Raw genomic sequence first — 18,534 nt, 5'->3', positions numbered from 1 at the left:
GATCGCACCTTGATTGCGATCAAGCGCAGTTCCCCTGTTTTGGAGAATGAAGTTCCTAGAACTGCGACCAATACCCCCTGTTTCGGCGATCGAGTGCATGATTGAGCGTAGAAGTCCCTGAAACTGCAACCGAACTTGCGATTGATCGCAAGATTGAGCGCATAAGTCCCTGGTAGTGCGATCGATCGCACTCTACCTGCGATCGAGCGAACTCGGGGCCTTCTATGTTATTTTTCCGCTGTTATTTGTTTTAAACCGACTTAGTTTACTTGTTCTACTAGGATTAGGGTTGTGGGAGCCCTAATTCCGTTCTTTATTAATACTAGAGGTTTTGGGGCAATAAATACATAATTATAGCCTTTTAAAAAGACAGTTTCTGTTATTTTATCAATTTTCTTTCAATAAGAATTACTCAGAGGAGTTTTCTTCAAATTTTCCTTAAAACTCTAGATAGACTCTGTTGTTTTGAGAAGAGTTCTCAGATCCTTGATAGACTCAAGATCTAAGAATTATTTATCCTTCTTCTTGTATTGTTTTTACTCACTTCCACATAGTCAAGCTGCATCAGTTGGTATTAGAGTTTAGTCACTTTCCATGGCTCCAAACACAAGAGGTAGGAAGGGCAACCGCTTTGCAACCTTGCACGACTTGTATGAACATGATAATTCAGTTCATGAAGAACATGAGGTGACACCGAGAAGGCGCGAGGAAGGGCAGATTGCGGCTATGAGGGATCAAATTGAAGCCCTCACCACCCAACTGGCCGACGCACGCCTCCATGATTGGCGTCTACGTCGACCCCCACCACACATGCCGAAGGAGGAAGACGAAAACGACGACGAGTATGGATCTACAATCCCTTTTGTGGAGCGCCGAACGTAGGGCCGTTGACCCCCTGCGCAAGCTCATGCTAATCGGTGGGAGAGCGGGTTCAAACTTGAGATTCCAGAATTCCACGGGGGTCTTGAACCCGAAGAATTACTAGATTGGGTGGCAGCAGTTGAAGAGATTCAAGACTTCAAAGAGGTACCGGAAGATCGGTGAGTTTCTTTGGTCGCAACCAAATTTTGGGGACGGGCTGTGGCATGGTGGCAGCAATGGAAGCAAGCTAGGGCATGCAAGGGCAAGAGGAAGCTTGACAATTGGGAGCAATTGTTGGGAAAGATGTGACCCGCCTTTTTGCCCTACAATTACCTACGAACCATGTATCAATGGTTGCAAAATTGGAGCCAAGGTTTGGAATCCGTAGATGAATACATGAAGGAGTTCTTCAAATTATTGACACGAGTTGATTTGTCTGAGACGGAAGAACAATTAGTGTCCCGGTATATTGGGGGTTTGCGGCCACAAATTCAAGACACATTGAACCTATTTGACCCCGCCAAGGTGTCGGAGTCTCACCAAAGGGCGTTGTTAATTGAGAAGGCGTCGGCACGTGGGTCAATCAACTCATTTGGAAGTAGCGGCGGTGGAAGCTACAACTGGTCAAGGGTTTCGTTCACAACTCGGGAGACCCCTTCCTAAGTGACCGGCCCAAGTAAAAACCCCACATCCATGGGCCAGCCAAGCGGACCCAGGGCTGCAACCGGGTCCAAGTGTTTTCGTTGTGGAGAGGTGGGCCACCGGATGGAGGATTGTCGCAAGGGTGACAAGTATGGAAAGGCCCTACTCGTCGATTCAGGAGAAACCTTCGATGAGCAAGGCGATGGAGACGAGCAAGCAGCAAATTTTGACGACTTCAATGGGGCCGAAGAAGAATTTGCCACTAGGGATGACACTCCTTTATTGATGGTGCGAAGGATATTTTACACAACGTGGAAGGTGGAAGGAGACGACGGACAGCGCCATAATCTTTTCCACACAATTTGCACGGTTGGAGGCAAGGGGTGCAAACTTGTTATTGATGGGGGCAGCTGCGAGAACGTCATGGCTGAAGAAGTGGTTCTGAAGTTGGGGCTTGCAACGAAAAAACACCCTGCACCATATCGCTCGGAATGGCTTAAAAAAGAGGACGAGGTAATTGTGTCTAAACGTTGCCTTGTGAGTTTTTCGATTGGAAAGAGGTATAAGGATAAGGTGTGGTGTGACATGGTGGCAATGGATGCATGCCATATACTACTCGGGAGGCCATGGCAATATGATAGGAATGCGCATCATGACGGAAGGAAGAACACATACAGTTTCTTGGTTGACAATGTGAAGCTCACTCTCCTACCCAATCCGGGTGAAAATTCCAAACCGTCAACCGGAATGGGTCAAACATTGTTGGCTAGACATGAGTTCGTTAAGGAAACATTAGAAGAGGGTTGTGGGTACTTACTAGTGGGTAAGGAAGGAAAGAAGATAGAAGAGGTGCCAGAAGAAGCCAAGGGGTTAGTTGAGAATTTGCAAATGTATTCCCGGTTGAATTACCCGATGAGCTACCTCCTCTTCGTGACATACAACACCAAATTGATTTGGTGCCGGGATCGAGTCTACCCAACCGACCACACTATCGCATGAGCCCCAAAGAGCATGAAGAGTTGAGGCGACAAGTGGAGGGGTTATTAGCCAAAGGACACATTAGAGAGAGCTTGAGTCCTTGTGCAGTACTGGCTTTACTCACTCCTTAAAAGGATGGTTCATGGAGGATGTACGTGGATAGTAGGGCCATAAACAAGATCACAGTGAGGTATCGGTTCCCTATTTCCTGATTGGATGATTTGTTAGATCAATTGAGTGGGGTAATGATATTCACCAAGCTGGATCTAAGGAGTGGGTACCATCGAATTCGGGTGCGACCAAGTGATGAGTGGAAAACAGCATTCAAAATGCGGGAGGGACTCTTTGAATGGTTGGTAATGCCGTTCGGATTATCTAATGCATCTAGCACATTCATGAGGGTGATGAACCAAGCTTTTAGGCCTTTTATAGGGAGGTTTGTCATAGTGTACTTCGATGATATACTAATTTACAGCCCCAATAGAGAGACACACCTCCTACATGTGAGGGAAGTACTTCAACTGCTCCCAGTGGCGGATCCAGCTATTTAACATTGGGGGTGCCGCTAAAATTTTTTTGGCGTCCTAAATTTTTTTTTCACCCTAAAAATTTGGTAATTCACACAATATTTGCATCACAAAAAATATCTATAAAAGTTTATAAATATGTGCTGAAATTGATATATTATAAATGTAACATGTCGACACTACATCAAAAAGATAGAAATACAAAAAAGTGTCTAGAACTGCACTTTACGGTCTTTTAGAAGTACAAAATCATCAAGTATCGAATCTAAATCGAAACTCTCAGCAATTTCCCTTTCAATATAGAGAACTAAACTATTTGCAAGAAAATCATCCTCCATTTTGTTGCGAAGTCGTGTTTTAACAATTTTCATTGTTGAAAATGCTCGTTCGGTAGTTGCTGTAGACACTGGAAGAGTCAAAACAAGATGAATCAATCTATCAATAAGATCATATGTCTTTGATTTTTTCGCCTTTGCCAATCCTTGGCATAATTCTGCAATGGAAGACAAATTTTGTAATGTCGGATCAGTAAGCTTATCAACTTCAAAATACCTCAACTGATATCTCAAATTAATTTTCTCCTGCTCAGAAAAATCAAGAGGATAATACTTCTCTGCAAGGATACATATATCGTCAATTTTAAAGGATTCATAAGCATCTTTTGGATTCAAAGCAGAGCTAAGTGTCAAAAGTTCCATCGCCTTTTCACCAAACCTACTATCAAGCTCTTGCAATTGAAAGTCGATAGTAGTATTGAATATGTCAAAATGATAATGATGCTCCAATGTAATGTGATTCTTTTGACTACGACCTCGACCTTCAATATAAGGAGCACTCAAATCCGGAATGCCAATTTCAGCTTTCTTGGAGAAAGAGACAATGTTCTCAAGCAAATTATCCCAACCATCATCTCTCAACTTTTGGATAAGTTTTTTTGCAATAGAAACTGAATTAATAGCATTCAAAATGTCTTGAGATTTTTGCTGCAAAACTTGACAAAGAACATCAGTAATGCCCATAATTTCCTTCATTAGATGTAAAATAAATATGAACTCGAAGGATGTAAGCATTTTATAAGCAACCTTAGCATCTCCTCGTTGAGAGTAAGTACCTCCTTCTCTTTCAACATCTTCAAGCATTGTACAAGTAGCATCAAACATCCTTATTAGGCTACAAATAGAATTAAAATGCGAACCCCAACGAGAATCACCAGCTCGTTTCAAAGTGCCAATTTGATTAGCCCCCTTTCCAGTTTCAAGCTCACCAATAGCTTCCATATGTGCAATTTGTGTTGCATGAACAGCTTGTAGTTGATCATGACGTTTACATGAAGCACTGGCCACATTGATAACAAAGTTCAAATTTGTGAAGAACACATGAACAAGAGACACCTCTCTAGATGCAGCAACTAATGCTAATTGTAATCGATGAGCAAAACAATGAATATAGTATGCACAAGAACAATCTTTAAGAAATAATGCTTGCAATCCCTTCCATTCACCACGTATGTTACTAGCACCATCATATGCTTGTCCACTGATATTTTGAATATCAAGGCAATAACGAGAGAGAACATCAGATATTCCATTCTTTAGAGTCAATGCCGATGTATCTTTAACATGAACTATATCAAAGAAACGTTCTTGTATAAAACCATCTTTGTCAACAAATCTCAAAAAAATTGCCATTTGTTCTCTCTTAGACTCATCATGTGCCTCATCAACAATGATGCAAAATTTAGAGTCTCCAATATCTTCACGAATTTTCTCTCGCACTTTACTTGCAATGACTTGCAAAATCTCCTTTTGAATTGTATGTGAAGTATACTTCGCAGTTTTGGAGCATTTTCCAAAACAACACTTGCAACTTTATCATTATATGATGCCAAAAGTTTAATCAGCTCAAGAAAATTACCTCGATTTTTTGAATCAACAGTCTCATCATGACCTCTAGACGCATATCCTTGAAATGCAAGCCACCGAGTAGCATCAATAGAAGTTTTCACACGTAGTCGATTATTTTGAATTTGTTCCATACTTTGTGCATTCAATACTTTATCAATATGCCGTGATTGATTTCGTAAATCCTCATAAGATTTCATAGCATTATTATGAGGTGAACAAGGATCCTCCCCAATATGAGTCAAAAAGGCACAATTTTTTCCCTTATGAACTTTTCTCCAATTTCTAAATCCCTTGATAGTAAATACATCCCATCCAGGATGTCCATCTCTTTTCATAGTAAAAAGGTAACATGGTAGACAATATGCAGCATCCTTGGAACGAGAATACTCAAGCCAAGGAAATTGTGTGAACCAAGAGGCTTGAAAGCGACGAGGGTGATTTTCTGGTCCAGAAAGTGGATAATTTGCAAGAATAAATCGATTTGGACCATGTTTCAAATAAGCCCGTCTTATTTCATCACGTCGATTGACTGGATAGTCCCACATCGGAGGACGTAATCCTGGATCTCGCTCTATAGAAATAGAAGAAACATCAACTTCATTAACATTGAGTGTGGATGATTTAAAATAAATCTCTTGTGTTTCCGCAATTGGAGATTCAAAAGGATGTTCTTCATCTTCAACCCTTGGAGATTTAAGATGACGCTCATTGGGATTTGAAGTTTCGGCATTAGATTCCAACAATGTATTACTTTTCGAAATGTCAGCTTCTTTCCTTTTGAAGAATGAATCGATAGTTTTAAATTTTGACATGATTCATGAACCTAAAATTTTCAAGTTAAATCACGACCCCGTAAGAGACAATCAAAGTTTATAAACATTAAACAACAAAATAAGCAATCATACAGATATTAAAGTTTATTCAATCAGTCGAATTAATAGTGAAATTAAATTAATGTTTAATGAAAGTTTATATGGATATAAGCAACAAAATAAACATTAAAGTTTTAAACCCACAAATTAAACAGAGGATGAATAAAAAATGTAGCACAAAAGTTTAGGGTTTAGGAAATTATTAGTGTTGTGACTCACCTGAGAAGATAAAGAGAGTGTCTTTGATTTCGATTTCCTAAGAACCCGCCGAAGCCAAAAGGGCCAAATTAACTGAATTGTAGAAAACACCAAAGTATTTGAACTTTTCTCCCAAACCCTCTTCCTGTAAAAGGAGCAAAATATAAATTTAAAACTAGAACATAAAACTACAAAAGCAATTGAGAAGCCAGGGAGGAGGAGACAAGGAGTTACCTGTGAATCTGACAATCTTTGATAGAAGGAACAGAGAACGAAGAGACTAGAGAGAATCTGAGAGACTGAGAGAGAGCGTCTTAGAGATTTTTTTTTTTTTAGGGGGGTGCTCCGCCACTAGCCATAATCACTCCAAGAAAAACAAGGGAAATTTGACCAACTACACATAACACATCATTGAGATATTACATCAAACATGTGATGTATGTTAAGTTTGAGCAAGGCCAAAAAAGGAAACAAAGTCTTATATCCCTCACAATCAAAAGCTTAGACCATAATGACAATAAACAAGAGCAATTGAAGTCATGAATCAAGGTAAGTGGCTCAAGAATGTCACTTAGGCATTTTGTCAAACATGTGGTGTGCACAAATATTTAGTCATGTGCAAAAAACTCACGAATAATGGAAAATCATACCTAAATACATCACAAACAATGTGTATAACACAACCACAACCAGAATCAAGCATAACAATTAACAATTAACAAGAAATGAGACAAGAATAAATCATGGGAATCATGTTCGGTTGCAGAGAAACTTGAAGAAAGTGAAAGAAAATAAAAATGTTAAGCACCAAGTTTATCCATTTTGCTTTCATGGTTACCTGTAGGCTGTAGCTAAAAATTTGACTGAGATTTGCAGCCGGCTTGTTTGGCCGTCGATTCGCTCAATATTGAGGCCTAACGAAGCACCGAAGCTGTGAGAAACTGAGAGAGGGAAAGGTTTTTTTCTTGGTGGGACTGGTTTATTTGCCGTCAACAAATTGGGTTGAATGGGGATGGGGGTATACAGCCGTGCGGTGTGGGTCACTTGGTCTTGCGGGAGAACTGGAGAACAGCCGAACTGGAGAAGGGATGGGGCCTGGGGGTGCTGGGCAATGGGCAGCTGGGGCGCGGGAGATGCCAAAGTAAAATTGTAAAAAATTTTTTTTTTTTTTTTTTAAGGGTGCCGTGGCCCGTGGGTTAAAAAAAAGAAAAAATTTTACAAATCCTTGGTGTGTCATGCGCGTGCGGGAGACTTCTGAAGCCTGAAGGGTTGGTAAATTTTTTTTTTTTTTTTTTTTTTTTTTTAGGGTGCCGTGTGTAAAAAAAAAAAAATTAGAAATCCGGTGCGGCCTGCGGGAGAGTGGAGACTGCTGAGTGCTGCAGGGGTTGATAACTTGATAATATTTTTTTTTTTTTTTTTTTTGAGGGTGCCGTGGGTTATAAAAAAAAAATAAAAAAAAAAAAAAGAAATTTTTTTTTTTAAAATCCACGGCACCCCCAAGGAACCCAGTGGATCCGCCACTGAGTGCTCTGCTCCGGAAAGAGAAGTTCTACGCATCACAAGCCAAGTGCTCCTTCATGACAGATTTGGTGCTTTTCCTTGGCTATGTGGTGTCTAAAGACGGATTGGCGGTGGACGAAGCAAAAGTGGCGGCTGTTCGGGATTGACCCACTCCTACCACATTACATGAGGTACGAAGTTTTCATGGATTGGTGTCCTTTTATAGGTGTTTTATTCATAATTTTAGCACCATCATGGCACCTATACGGAGTGCATGAAGGCAGGAAAATTCTCTTGGAGTGAGGCGGCTACCGAAGCATTTGAGTTAATTAAAGTCAAGTTGACAATGGCTCCACTACTTGTCCTTCCGGATTTTGAATTGCCATTTGAGTTGCATTGTGACGCTTCCAAGGTCGGCATTGGAGCGTTCTAAGTCAAGGAGGAAGACCGGTGGCATTTTTTAGTGAAAAGTTGAGTGGTTCAAGGCTCAACTATAGCACCTATGATGTGGAGTTTTACGCATTAGTACAATCATTGAGGCATTGGAGTTCCTACCTCGCCTACAATGATTTCATTTTGTACTCGGATCATGAGGCGTTGAAGCACCTCAATAGTTAAGATAAGCTTTCCTCCCGGCATGCAAAGTGGGCTGCATATGTGCAACAATTCTCCTTCACCATCAAATACAAGTTGGGAGCTTTGAACAAAGTGGTCGACGCCCTTAGCCGAAAGTCGACACTCTTGACTACCATGACAAATGAGGTAATTGGTTTTGACCTTTTAAAGGATTCTTTGACAACTGGCCCTCTTTTTGGCCCAATTGTTGATGATGTGTTGTTGGGGAATCTGAGTGATTTTGCTCTACATAAGGGTTCTTCTTCAAGGGTACAACTATGCATCCCCGAGGGTAGCCTCCGGTTGCGGATTATTCAAGAGCGCCATAGTGAAGGGCACATGGGGCGGGACAAAACGTTCTAGCTGGTGGCAGAGAAGTTTTATTGGTCAAGCATGAGAAAGGAGGTGGAGAAGTTGGTGCACTACTGTAGGGTGTGCCAAGTATCAAAAGGTGCGGCTACAAATGCCGGTTTATATATGCCACTACCTGTTCCGGAGGGTCCATGGACTAACGTAAGCATGGACTTTGTGTTGGGTTTACCACGGACCCAGAAAGTATACCGCCTCCATGGCCTTTCATTGTCCTTAGTTTTCGACCGCGACACGCGATTCCTTAGCCACTTTTGGCAGTGCTTGTGGCAGTTATCTCACATGAGACTTGATTTCAGTAGTGCTTACCATCCACAAATGGACGGGCAAATGGAGGTTGTTAATCGGTCATGGGACCAGTAGTTGTACCAAGCTAAGTTTGCCTACAACCGATCCGTCAACCGAAGCACCGGCCATAGTTTGTTCACAATTATCTATGGGAGTAATCCACGAGCACCACTGGATTTATCACCTCTCCTTGATTTAAAGAAAATACACACCAAGGCGGAGGACCTTATTGCACATATACAAGAGGGCCACAAGTTAACCATCAAGAACCTCGAAGTCTCTACGTCCAAGTACAAGGCAGATGTGGACAAGAAGCGGCGTGCTGTGGAATTTGAAAAAGGTGATTTTGTATGGGCGGTGCTCACCAAAGATAGATTTCCTATTGGCGAGTACAATAAATTAGCAGCTCGCAAGATTGGTCCTGTGGAGATTGTGAAGATCAACCCCAATGCTTATAAGTTGAAGTTGCCCAGTCATATCAAGACATCCGATGTCTTCAATGTCAAGCATCTTGTGCCCTTATGGAAGATTCGTCGGAGGAAGATGCGAATTCGAGGCGAATTTTGATCAACCTGGGGAGGATGATGTAGACTACAATGCCTGGGAATATATGAGGAAGACCCGAATGGATAAATGTGTGAAGATGCCCCGGAAGATGGTGACATGATCCCAGACTCGCGAAATAAAAAAGTAGCCCCTCGAACTGCGATCGAGCGCAATTCCCCTGTTTTGGAGAATGAAGTTCCTGGAACTACGACCAATACCCCCTGTTTTGGCGATCGAGCGCATGATTGAGCACCGAAGTCCCAGGAACTACGACCGAACCTGCGATCGATCGCAAGATTGAGCGCATAAGTCCCTAGTAGTGCGATCGATCGCACGCTACCTTCGATCGAGCGCACTCAGGGCCTTCTATGTTATTTTTCTGCTGTTATTTGTTTTAAACCAACTTAGTTTACTTGTTTTACTAGGATTAGGGTTGTGGGAGCCCTAATTCCGTTCTTTATTTGTAATAGAGGTTTTGGGGCTATAAATACATCATCATAGCCTTTTGAAAAGATAGTTTATGTTATTTGATCCGTTTTCTTTCAATAAGAATTACTTAGAAGAGTTTTCTTCATATTTTCCTTAAAACTCTAGATAAACTATGTTGTTTTGAGAAGAATTCTCAGATCCTTGATAGACTCAAGATCTAAGAATTATTTATCCTTCTTCTTGTATTGTTTTTACTCGCCTCCACATAGTCAGGCTGAATCAAATTCTCCCTTGGATATTACCCAGCCAGCACCTAATATTATCCATAGCAGCCCCATATCTCACGTGACAGCTCCACCTAGCTGTAGTACAACTCCTACAGCAGCCCCATATGCCCCTCCAACTCATAAAACAATTCCTATGGCAGCCCCACAGCTTTCTCTTGTTCCTAGCCATGTGCCAACTATTAGAAGAGGTGACTTGCATTTCTTCTTCAACCTTACCGTGGGCCCCAAACCATTATGGTTACTTTTACACCCACACTTTTTGACTTAAGTTTCTCTCCCACTGTTAAGTGCCAAAATATTCATATTTTTAGCCCTTAACTTACATGTTTTAATCCTTTAGTTTTAGTTAATTCATGCCATTTTACTTCCTTTTTGTATTTTCTTTGTTTTATAGATTTTTGGAAGAAAAGAAAGCGTTTCCGGAAAGTTCGAAGCTTAAAGGGCAAATTGGGAAGACCTAGAAAATATGGTTAAGCTTAGCCAATCATGGTTAAGTTTAATCAAATAAAGGAAATGAGTAAATCGGAATTTCTCAAATAATAGTCAAAATCGGATTGGAGGCTTAATTGGATTCTGCATACCTCACGGTATTTTGACCATAACTTTCAGCTCAAATATCCGATTGAGGTGATTCAAGCGGCATTGGAAAGCTAACTCAAAATGATACAAATCATTGTGAAATATAATTTTCCCAATTCGCAATGACAAAATCGCCATGGGATCGCAATTCTGGGTGAATCTTATTCCGATTTGGACTTGGGTTTTCTCTATCCTAATTGGACTTGGACTTAAATCTCCAAAATTCCTAGGATTACTAGGGCTTCTAGGACTCTCCTAAGCCCTATAAATAGACCTCTAAGCCTCACAATTCAAGAGGACAATTTAGGAGAATTAGAAGGAGACAACTTTGGGGATAGGAATTGGAGGCTACTTCTATGAGCGGTTTTCGGTTCTTTCTTTACCTTTTCTTTTTTTCTTTTTTAATTATGTGTAACTAACTCTTAAGGAGGGCTAGATTGAAGCCCTAATTATGCTTATTTAATATTTCAATATTGGCGCCTTTGTGATAATCATATTGTATTGCTTAACTTGATTAATTCCTATTTTCATGAATTCCTCATATGTATGTGACTGGCCATTATATGCATGTGGTATGGACTAGTTAGTTAAATCAATCTGGATGACCGAGTCCTAGGTTTAACATAAGTAATAAAAGAATCCACACCGCGATTCTTGGGTTAATCAACATGGGGAGCCGGGAGTAGACGCCCATGCCCTAAGCCTCATGTGTTTGTCGATTTTCACATATTTATGCTTTCTTAAAGAACAACTTAGTAGACACCCACGCTAAATCCTTTAAGAAAGAAAAGAATTAGAGTGGACACCCATGCCTAATTCGTTGCTTAGGGAAATCAATAGCTTAAGGAGTAGACATCCATGCCCTTAGGTTGGCAAACATTAAGTATTCACAATATGATTGAATCATTGGCATATTGTTATATTATCTAAGTATGATTAGTGGTGGATATCAAAGCCCTACCTTTACCTTTACTTTTATCTTTATATCTTTTTACTTCTTTTTCACAATATCAATTCAGTGACAAATTGATATTTTTAATTAATTATAAATAAAATCACAATCTCCATGGGTTCAACCTCGTACTTGCTGCACTATACTATTGTTTTGATCTTGTGCACTTGCGAGTTAAAACGTACTAAATATTATCTATTGATTTAGGTAGTATTTAGCACAACACCCACACATCCATTTTGTCTCTTCTTCATTAAGCTTCTTCTAGAAGCTTTGACAAAATGGCTTGGTTGTTAAAAAGTTGAAGCTATTCGGTCTTAAGTATGAGAAGCAGCAACTTTAGTTGAAATAAAGGAAAAAGAAGAAAAGCTGAAGTTGCCGAGAGAGAGAGAGAGAGAGAGAGTTGTGCTGCAGAGAGAAGAAGAGATACACCATTTTTCTTCAGTTTGATCTCACGTTTGGAGTGCTAAAAAGCTTAGAGAATTTTAGAGAATATTTTCTCTTTTGAGTGAGATTGGGGTATATTGGGGCTTTTGGGTTTTAGTGGTTTTGTTTGTACTACTCTTTGTACTCCACTCTTTCGTTAGTGAATTTCTCTTGGATCGTCTCTGCCAGTGGATGTAGGCTTGTTAAGTCGAACCACTTAAATCTTGGTGTCTTGTGTGGTTGTGTTATTTTCTATTCTGCATTTTTCTGCTTCTTTAGTGATCTTGGAATTTGCATTTGTCACAACACCAATTCCTATGGTAGCCCCACAAACATCTCCAACTCACGTGACATCACCTTCCCTTGTCGTCTCTCCCTTGCAGTCCCCCCCACCCCCACCACCTAATTTTGTCCCTTTTCCCATACCTTCTCCCACGCCTACATCACCCTTAGCCCTACCTAGTTATGAATCTATTTCTGTGGACTTAATTAATCCACTGTCAACTCGTTCAGACTCTTCCATGCAGGTGGTGCCCCTTTGCAAAAGCCTCATTATATGGTGACAAGGTCTCAAACCGGATCCCTTCACCCAAAGGACTTTGGTGAATATCACCTATTTTATTCCACCAAGCATCCTCTAAGGGCTCTCCATACTACACTCTCAGTGCCTACACTTTCATGTTTTGTTGAGGCCTTTAAATCCAAAGATTGGCGTGAAGCTATGAACCAAGAGTTTGATGCTCTCTTAGCCAACAAGACTTGGTCGTTATGCCTCTTACCACTTGGTCATCGTGCTGTGAGAAGTAAATGGGTATACAAGCTTAAATAGAAGTCGGATGGGACTATTGATCGCTACAAAGCGCGTTTGGTGGCTAAGGGATTTGATAAACGTTGTGGAGTTGATTACACTGAAACATTCAGCCTAGTTATTAAACCAGCCATGGTACATGTTGCTCTTGCTATTACTATCCATTTTAATTGGTCTGATCATCAACTCGATATTTCCAATGCTTTCCTCCGTGGAAATTTACAAGAAGAAGTTTACATGATGCAACCTCAAAGATTTGCACATCCTGATTTTCCTGATTCTGTTTGCAAGTTAAACAAGGCAATCTGCGGTTTAAAACAAGCACCTCGTACATGGTTCACTAGGCTATATGATTCTCTTATTGAATTTGGTTTTGTTCAATCGTTGGTTGATAGTTCATTCTGTATCATCAAGGTGCTACACACTTGTTCATATTGGTTTATGTTGATGACATTCTAGTCACAGGCACTCATGGGTCTATTATTACATCTCTTCTTGCCAAGCTTTAGGCTGATTTTGCACTTGAGCTGGGTGAGTTGAATTATTTTTTAGGAATTCAAGTGCACTGTGATGCCTCAGGAATTCATATGTGGCAGTCCAAGTACATATTGGACTTGTTGCATAAAGCAAAAATGTTGGGAGCCAAGGACTATCGTTCCCCGTTTATGTTAGGTTCAAAATTGTCCACCTTGGATACACTTGTTCATATTGGTTTATGTTGATGACATTCTAGTCACAGGCACTCATGGGTCTATTATTACATCTCTCCTTGCCAAGCTTCGGGCTTATTTTGCACTTAAGGAGCTGGGTGAGTTGAATTATTTTTTAGGAATTCAAGTGCATTGTGATGCCTCAGGAATTCATATGCGGTAGTCCAAGTACATATTGGACTTGCTGCATAAAGCAAAAATGTTGGGAGCCAAGGACTATTGTTCCCCGTGTGTGTCAGGTTCAAATTGTCAACCTTGGATGGTACTCCTCTAGTGAACTCTTCTGAATATAGGCAACTTGTTGGGTGCCTTCAATATTGCACTTTAACTCGCCTTGAGATTGCTTATTCTGTCAACCAATTATGTCAACATCTACACTCACCAACTACATCTCACTGGACTACGCTTAAACGTGTCTTTCGATATTTGAAGGGGTTCGTAGATAATGGTTTGTTTTATTCCTGAGGTTCACTATCGTTATAAGCTTATTGTGATTCTGACTGGGCGGGAAATCTGGATGATTGTAGGTCCACCATTGGATTTGGTGTTTTTCTTGGCCCTTGTCTTATATCTTGGTGTGCAAAGAAGCAATCTGTGGTTTCCAAATCTAGTACTGAAGCAGAAAATCGAGCTATGGCTATGGTTACTGCAAAACTTTATTGGCTACGTATGTTGCTCAAAGATCTCAATATTTCTATCAGCACAACTCCTCTTATTCGATGCAACAATCTTGGTGCTATGGCTCTTGCATCCAATCCTGTATATCATGCATGAACGAAGCACATTGAGGTGGACAACCACTTCATCAGAGAAAAAGTGCTAAATAAAGATATCAGTCTCAGTGTTATTTCCACATGTGATCAACCTACAGATATCTTTACAAAGGGCCTGCCGTCTAAATGATTTTTGTTCTTACATGACATGCTCATGGTTTGTCTCCCTCCCATTAGCTTGAGGGGGATGTTAACCACTCTACCAATTATCATGACACTATCTTTACGGCAGATTCAAACTCAAGCATATTGATGAGTGCCAAATATTGCATATTTGGACTCCTTAATTTACATTAGTTAATCCTTTAGCTGTGTCGTTATCTAATGTTTTGTTTTAGTTTTGTGTTTTTAGTGTTTTATAGGTTGTTGAAGAAAAATTGTTGCTTTAAAGATAAAAATACAAAGTTTGCAAGAAAGCACACTTTGAGAAGACCTAGATGATGTGGTTAAGTTTAACCAAATCCAAGAAAAAAATAAATCGGATTAAAGTTCAGATTTGATTAAATTTCAGATTGGATAAAATTTCGGATTGGATTCAAATTTAGATTCTACAAACGTCTCAGTATTTTGACCATAACTTTCCACTCAAGTATCGGATTGAGGTGATTCAAGCAGCATTGAAAATCTAACTCAAACTACTACAGTTTACTGTGAAATAGAATCTTCCTAATTCAAACGTTTACTATGCCAAAATCGCCTCGCAATAAAAGGATACAAATTTGGACGAATCCTATTCCGATTTCAGACTTGTATTTGGACTGGGAGACAGACCTCCAAATTATCTAGGTTTACTAGGGCTTCTAGGACTTTTCTAAGCCTATAAATAGACCTCTTTGCATTCAAGAAAATATATAGAATACCAGAGACTAGAACTCATGGTTTGTAATCAACAGTTTTTCTCTGTAGTTTAGTTTTTCTTTAGTTTAGGTTTTATTTTTATGTGGAGCTAATTCCCAACTAAGGTTGAGGATAAAGCCTCACCAATGAAGAACATCAATACTTTCATGTAAGTCTTTATTTATCTGATTTTATTGGGTTTAATATTCCAATTATTTTACTTCTTTTCAATGTGTGGAGTAATTCTTGGATATCTTTTGTGATTTAAGGATACACTTGATGATTTAAGATAATTAACATAATTGATTCCTTGATTTTATTTGCCTACATAATTAGATATCCTTTGTGATTTGTTCTACGGATACATTTGGTATTTCAATTAAGATTGGATATCTTTTGTGATTTACGGATACATCTGATGATTTAATTGATATTTGATTCCTTTTGTGATTTGTACAATGAATAGATACATGAGATGGTTTTGATTAATTGTTTGAAGCATAGTAAAACATATCTAAGATTTTAATTGTGAGAACTTCAAATTAATATTGATAAACATGAAAGTATGTTGTTATGATTTGGTGAGTGTGAATTCCCAAACCTTAATATTTTATCTCTTAGTTTATTTTAATTAGTTTAAGTTTCGTCTTTTAATTGTTTAAAACCAAAATTCAAAACCCTTTTGGAACTAGGTTAGGATTTAATCAGTTTAGATATAAATTACTCTTTCAAGAATACAATTCTCTATGAGATCGACCTCGCACTTGCAATCCATTAACTACAATCGATTCATGCACTTGCGAGTTAATATAAATTGACACAACACATATCTCCTATTCTATCAACAATTCAAAGATACAAGAGTACATCTCCATAGCAAACTCTACAAGATAGGATAGCATCAACTTTCTATTATCTTATTATCTTAGCTCTCTGGACATTTGAAATTGAATAGATTTAGATTTCAAATGTTATATAGATATAGTCAAACTCTTAAATGTAAAAGTCTATTTATATTAATACAATACATACGGTTTGATCAAGTTGATCAAACATCTCTTCTTTAAAACTTTCATAAAGATCAGTCACACTTCTCCTAATCAATAGACAAAACAATAAAAATCCCTTCACGAGAGGTATTTTTAGGAGTTGTCGATCACCCTACCACAAGAAGACTCCACAACACTAGTACAAGAAGAATATCATGGAAGAATCTAACAACCTCAAAAAAAAAAAAAAAAAAATAGTAATAGGCAAACCTGGAATACGTAGGAGATAAAAGATTTCTCAAAATCTCATTTTGGTGATACGACTAAAAATAAACCTGTAAGATATGATACTTTAAAATAATAAGAAAATATTTGCATTGCTAATCATTTGATTGGGGCATTAAATGTGCAGTTTATACTATAGAATTTGTAGCAAACACAATATATGAAATGTTGGTGCAATTTTTGGTCCACAGTGTTGCTAGGCTGCGATATTTCTCCATGATCAGGCTGTGAGTTGAATTCCTGTGCATCAATGGAATTTCTGTAAAATGAAAGCACGGTCAGAGGTCTCTAGTTGGGGCGCCGAAGACTCTCCAACACTCAAGTTAGCGTCTCATATATGGGTAAAAATATATAGTTACGATATGCCCTAAATACTCAATAATTTGTGTGTGTGAAGTAAGATATACATATATAAGGGAGAGTGAAAAAGGCTACGGAGAAATAAGAGTCTCCCTACAGAAAGGGGAGTGGGAGAGAGAGTCCAAGTTAAGGAGAAAGAGGGACCTTTCTCCTTTTATAAGCCAAGGTGGACACATGTCACCTTTTGAATGGCAATAGCAAAATGGTAAATAGGTATAAATAGGTGGGCATATTTTATCCCTAATAGTTACCCCCCGATCCCCAGGGCCGACCTAGATGATAGGTGGGCGTCGGGAATCTTTGGTGAATTTGTAAATATATTTACCTTTTTGCTTCTTACCAAGTGTGGAGTGTCGATCACAGGGCGTTTGAATGCGACCTTAGGCATCGCGGGGCCCATCATGTGTGTAGGGCTTACCCCTCGAGTTGGTGGCTTGGCCTTTGCCGACTTACTGTTGATGAACTTGCCGGATAGATATCCTTTGCCCAGCGAACTTGGGACAAGGCCTTCACGCCTTTTCGGGTGATCTAGGTGAGAATTCCAGCGCATCTGGTGCTCGCCTGTACAAGCTCAAGACAGACAAGAAAAATGCATAGAGTAGCTTCGCTACTTACTATCTCATATATAAGACCGTAGATGGGGTTAGGTCATAGGAAAATAATATTGTTACGATTAAATAAAGCAAATATGCATGCGTCAAGTAAATATCAAAAAGGGACATACCTGAACCAAACGCGATGAGACTTGTCACACGTCGTGTCCAGGGCAAAGGTTTGGGGGCTCTCATGACCTTTAATCCTGAAGAATCCCCTAGTGGCTATAAACTTGTCGTTATTTATTTCGCATTGCCGCCTGACAATTTACTTCATTCCTGTAGTTCTTGGGTCACTATCTTGGAATCCTTGTCGTTGGCAGAGCTTCCTTGTCTTAGTGGTAGACACCCCATGGAAGGTCGGAGAGTTGGCAGACCATGTGACCGCGTTAGGCCATAACATGTCGGTGGAGTTCTTCGACGACCATTACATGTTGGAGAATCAAAAACTGAAGACCAGTAGCCTTGAAGGACACATTGTATCTACGTTTGATTTCGTGTATCTGCCAAAAGACTTCTGACGCGTTCAGACACTTTGCTGTTGATGTTGGAAATAAAAAAAAAAGATAGATGCACAAGCAATAGTCTTCTCTCTACAACTATTAGGATGAGAGAGGTAAAACAAAGATATATTCTGGATAAAACTGATGTAATAATTCATTAATGTAAAACATTTAAATAGACTACAATTAAACCACTTACTCCTAAAAACAAGGATCCACTTTAACTACTACTAGAATAACATGGAGCACTAAGTAACTAAACTCCTAGACTTAAGGACTCAACGTGCATACAATTAAGATAATGCTGAAACAAATAACAAGCTATTAAATAGGAACCACTAACCCACTACTCAACAAACAAGCTAAGTAATAGGAACACATTTTGCATTATCTCTAACACTCCCCTTTAATGCATAATGTTTACAACTCCTAACAATTCTCTAAAATAAAAGAATTTATCTGAAGGAACGGGCTTTGTGAATATATCCGCAAGTTGCTCATTTGTAGCACGGTATACAATCTTGATGCTTCCTTTGCTAACCAATTCTCTGATAAAATGATGCCTTGTCTCTATATGTCTTGTACGGTTGTGATACATCGGGTTCTTTGTCATTGCAATGGTGGACTGGTTGTCACAATGAATAATTGTAGCTTCCTGTTGATGTTGCTTCATGTCTTCTAATATTCTCCTTAGCCAAACAGC

The 18,534-nt window shown here is 39.4% G+C and overlaps 1 pseudogene; it reads right to left on the bottom strand.

Annotated features, from left to right (window-relative positions):
• Window positions 1-3,157: 3,157 nt before the first annotated feature.
• Window positions 3,158-6,037, bottom strand: LOC132174101 (uncharacterized; annotated as a pseudogene).
• Between the last annotated feature and the right edge of the window lie 12,497 nt (window positions 6,038-18,534).

Source organism: Corylus avellana, chromosome 4 (genome assembly GCF_965113065.1).
Source record: "Corylus avellana chromosome 4, dhCorAvel1.hap1.2, whole genome shotgun sequence".
Classification (NCBI taxonomy): Eukaryota; Viridiplantae; Streptophyta; class Magnoliopsida; order Fagales; family Betulaceae; genus Corylus; species Corylus avellana.
The sequence above is the reverse complement of the archived record's forward strand: the minus strand, read 5'-3'. Positions and strand labels throughout refer to the sequence as shown.